This window comes from Silene latifolia, chromosome 9 (genome assembly GCF_048544455.1).
Source record: "Silene latifolia isolate original U9 population chromosome 9, ASM4854445v1, whole genome shotgun sequence".
NCBI lineage: Eukaryota > Viridiplantae > Streptophyta > Magnoliopsida > Caryophyllales > Caryophyllaceae > Silene > Silene latifolia.
The window spans coordinates 23,415,733-23,420,778 of NC_133534.1; the positions used below are offsets into that span (position 1 = coordinate 23,415,733).

Consider the following 5,046-nt stretch of genomic DNA (forward strand, 5'->3'; position numbering starts at 1 on the left):
TAGATACACATGTTAGTATCTCAGATACACATATCAAAACTTTAGGATACACAATTTTGTGAATACCCAATTTTGTGAATCTTGGACCTAATCTTGTGAATCTTGGAGCTAATCTTGTGAATCCTGAACCTAATTTTGTGAACCCTAGACCTAATCTTGTGAATCTTGGGACTTGATTTTGAGACTTGGGGATTATCTTGTGAATGCTGGACTGAAATTAGAACAAATCCAGCATCCCCAAAAAGATGATATACGTGAAAGAGAAGACTGAAATTAGCCAGCCTGAGATATGCCAATATCACAACCAAAGTGTATATTTTATTGTCATACTAACAAAAAATTCAAACAATCAGATAACCTGGCAATCACAACTAAGCAGAGGTTCTCCAAAGCAATAACCCAATAATTCTGAGAGAACCAAATAACGTAACTAGTTTTAGTATACCTCTGATAATGCACACACAGCCTTGCCGAGAAATTGTTGATCATCCAATTTGAGCATCTACATGAATATACAAATCTGTCATGGAGATTAGAAAGCTAAGTGTTCTACTTCGAAGTTAAACAGAGCATCTGAATGGGAGAAATAAAATTGTTAAGAGAGTCCAGTAATGGAAAAACGTCCTTAGAAAGATCACACAAGCTAGCACCAACCAACAAAACATTGTTACTAAGGTAGCCTCTCATAAGTCATAACATTGAACGCACCATAAGTCCATAACTGATAGTACTTCGTAATATATTTTCGAGTATTCCAGTTTTTAAAAATTTTCTACCTAGATTACATTTGGAAACACCGAATGTGCGCTTAAGGATCACGGCTCATAGACAACTCATTTCATATGCACAGGATTCACACTTCACAGCTATCAGCCTCCTTACTGTGAAAGACGTCAAATCTAAGGTCTCACTGAATACGTTTAAGAGAACTAGAGAAGTAGACAAGCACAGACTTGCTGAAACAAATTTCTGAACATAATAAAGAAAAACACGGAGATTACTAAGGACACTAAGAGTATGACATGTAGGGATACCTTTACATCTACACCATGAAGCTGTGTATCAACATGATATACATGAAACCTGAAAGGATAAATAAGTATAGGCATCAAATTCAAGTAAACCATGTAGAATATCAGCATGTAGAAGACGAACATAGAAGAGAGATGAGAAAATTACACCAGTGTCTGTATAAGTTCAAAATGATATGTTACATTGACTTTATTGATCCATTTAGGGTTTGGCGAATTCAGGAGAACCTCTGTCCGCCCAAGTTCTTCAATCTTTCCATCTCTTCCTTTCATATAAAGGACTGCCATTGGATCACTTTTCAAGAATAAAATCACACTAAACGTGATTCTCTAGAAAAAAAATACCCAACCACATAGATATGCATATATGCAATATACCAAGGTGGCTAACGAGTAGTGTCCAGCACTATTTACAGATACTGAATTTTACTTGATTTTATCAGGAAATATACTGGCAGATTTAAGCTATTTCATATACTGATGCGTAATGCAGAGCATACATATTTACTCGATAAATACCAAATTGTAATTTATCTTTCAAGTATGTGAGACGACAACTACGACCACAACATCCAAAATTTTTTTGGGGTCTGCTGACATGAATCATCTTTTAGAACCTTCACTAAATGGTCACACCACCTCAAAATTCAATGAGATAAAAAGAAGTGAAAACAGAAAAAAGAGTCAATCTAAACCTTTAGGCTTTAGGTACTAAAATCAAGAACTCAATTTTCTTTTATAAAATCTTAACATACAGAATACAAATCAATAACAATAATATTTGAAAATAGAAATAAAGGTTAATGTGCCATGAAAAATAATACAACAATAAAAATTAACGTGAGACATTCCATAATACAAAAAAAAAACTCAAAGCAATTACCATGAAAACTGACATAAGCATGTTGACCATGACGTATACAAGCGTGGATTATTAGCGATATGAGACATTTAAAAATATTCTAGGGAAACTCATGTACCAATGTACCACTAATGAATAATTAGATGAATGCAAGAGCAGGCATTGGTGTCTTATCAGTAGATTAACAGAGAAAATCGTTACGATTCTGGATAACAAACCTTAGAAAGCACGTCCCGATCACACAAGCCTGAAGCTGATAGTGACAACTGTTGAGACATAACGGAAAAAAATACTGTTAGCATCAAGAATTGCTAGCAAAACACTATGCAAAACTTTTCTTGGATTACATGTTTAAATATCCTACTTCAGTTCTATCATGTCAATGCTTCATAGTAATTAGAATCCTTACACAACTCCATATTGAAACACTCCATTCTCAATCAATGGGGTTGAAAAGGGCTCAGCATATTATGAGCAGTATCAGCTCTGCCCTAGAGAGCAGGATGAAAGAACATCATAAGTAACATTCAACATCTAAGTTGATCCGATTCTTTAGTTTCCGCAATAATTAGTGTAGCACACATTACTCGGACATGGTCTCATTGATATGGACATTCAAGACTTAATGTCTGACCAAAAGCATCAAAAATCTTAAGAAACATCAGAGAGAATTAAATACTCCTTCCGTCGTAATCATTTGTTTACCTTTGATTAAATATAAAAATTACCGGAATGAAGGGACTAGATGATGCAGCAAGTCAACAACAACAAATTTCAAAACGATTTGGGATCGGCAGACATGAATCATCGTTTCAATTCCAACAACAACAGTAACATCATGCTACAAATTAAATTATTACATAGAACTAGTATTAAAATTGGTAACGGAAATCAGAAAGGGGTACCTGAATATCAAGGGTGAGGTGTTTAGTAAGAACAGGAAATCCGGGATGCGGAGTCAACACCAGGCACTTGATATTAAAACACAGTTTTATCAAAACTTACCTAATACCACAAGAAATCACATTGCAAGTGCCTGGTGTTTATCAGAGCAGTAACATCACTCCTTTAAATTGAGACGATGAATATGTGCTGAAGGTAGTAATGCAGTATTAAGAATGATAACTCACACTCACACCTTTTCTTAAAGATAAGTCTTGGCCTAGTTGTAGAGACTGATGATCTGGACATTGGCTCATTCCTTCTCTATTTGCAGTTACATTGCGACTCCTTCCACACGCACCCAAAAAATACTCACAGTATTCCACGGCATGATCATGGTCTACAATGGAACGCCTGAAGAGACATAAAACTAAACATGAGTGACATTGTCGCAAATGAGTGGAGGAGAAACAATGAATGAGTGATGGTCTGAGACGTTTCAATGTATGTACACTATACATGATACACCCTATTTTAAGTGTACAGGAAAAACAAAATAATTTACAGGAGTGCAAATCCAATAAAATGATTCCGGAGAATATAGTACTTTCTCCGTTCAAGCGAATTTGATACGTTTGATAAAATACACATCCCACAGTCACATAGAACAAACGTATGGAATTGGCTTGAGCGGATGCAATATGATTTAAACAGAGCAAATAGACGCCACTTTAGACCTTTCTATCTTCGGAATTATGATAATCGTTTACTTCACAAATTGACATCATTTACTAGGGCTAGACAGAAGTGAAAATGTGTGTAACAAACAACAGAATTGCACATGAATGCAAACAGACAGAGATCAAATAATCATCTCGTATCATATAATCATAGAACGAAAAAACAAGTAAAATCAAATATCATAAATTCAAAAGAAATTACCAGTGACGGCGATCAAACCGCGCAGTTCAAACTTTGAGAAATACACCAGCTTCATTAGCTCCGACTCTCTAGCAGCAAGCGGGGCCTCAATTTCTTCACACTTTAACAATTTCGGACTCAATTTGCCTTGTAATCTGAATATTCGCTTCAATTTCATCATTAACCTAAAAAAAAGAGGAATTTCGATCATGTTTTCGAAATGATAAAATTCGGCATTAACACCGTAGGTCCGTAGCAATCAAATAAGGTTAAAATTTCGAATAATTGCTTCGATTTCATCATCTAGCAATAATGAAATAGAAACTTCGATTATTCGTTTCGATTTCATCATTAACCTAAAACGAATTAAATCTTCGATTATTTGCAATAATTTAAGACATTCAACAACATAGGAATCGAATGAGATGAAAATTAGAGTAAACCTTGTCAAGCATATCCTTGAGAGTCGAAATTTGGATAAGAATTGAGCTTCAGTCGTCCATGGCGATGGTGCGCGACAATGCCTCCTGATTTCTCCTTTGCTTCAAACTTCGATTCACTGGAGCTGAGTTGAAGAGAGAGAAGGAAACACAGTAAAATGAGTAATTAAACTAGTTGAGGTTTAATTTAGCAAATTAAATAAGTCGATCGAAAATTAGTGATGGATACGGATGAAAGCAGGATGAATCGAAATGAAGATTAGTTGATCGAAATTACCTAATTGCAGGATGACAATGGCGGTCGGAAAGCTCAGATAATGGCGGTTGAAAAGCTTACTGATAATGGCGAACTTGGAGCTGAAAATGGAGCTCAGTTGACGATGAATTGTAGAGAGAGAAGTTGGACGAAGGAAATGAATTGTCGGTCTGGTTTCTGTGCGGGGTTGAGTAAATGAACTTGGTGCGTTAATTAATTAGAATTATATAAGGGACACATGGCATCATCTGGTGAGTCTATAATTTTTAGATCTAATGGTTTAGGATGGATGCAGATAATTGCCTCACCCAAGAAGGGTCTCACGCGATTCAATTTCTATATATATATATATATATATATATATATATATATATATATATATATATAGATTTGGTAGATAAATTATTTACCAAAATAAGAGTAGCTTGTGAGTAATAAATTACTTGTTTCTTATTTTTAATCCTTCAATTTAAAATATTAAATATAGAGTACTTACTAAGTCCTTTTATGTCATTTTACAAAAAATTAACTACCTTTTGGTTAGTTTTCCAAACACTTTTTATTTAATCAGTTAACTTATCAACTCCTACTTTTCAGTTACCTTTCAACCTATTTTTTTTAGCTTTCAGTTAACTTTTCAATTTTACGATGACT

The 5,046-nt window shown here is 34.6% G+C and overlaps 1 long non-coding RNA gene across 1 annotated transcript; it reads right to left on the reverse strand.

Annotated features, from left to right (window-relative positions):
- Nucleotides 1-2,960: 2,960 nt before the first annotated feature.
- Nucleotides 2,961-4,554, reverse strand: LOC141602517 (uncharacterized). The gene is made up of 4 exons (XR_012524495.1): nucleotides 4,414-4,554; nucleotides 4,140-4,261; nucleotides 3,718-3,881; nucleotides 2,961-3,189 (listed from the first exon to the last, which is right to left on the reverse strand). It is a non-coding gene; the product is annotated as an uncharacterized LOC141602517 (long non-coding RNA).
- Nucleotides 4,555-5,046: the final 492 nt, after the last annotated feature.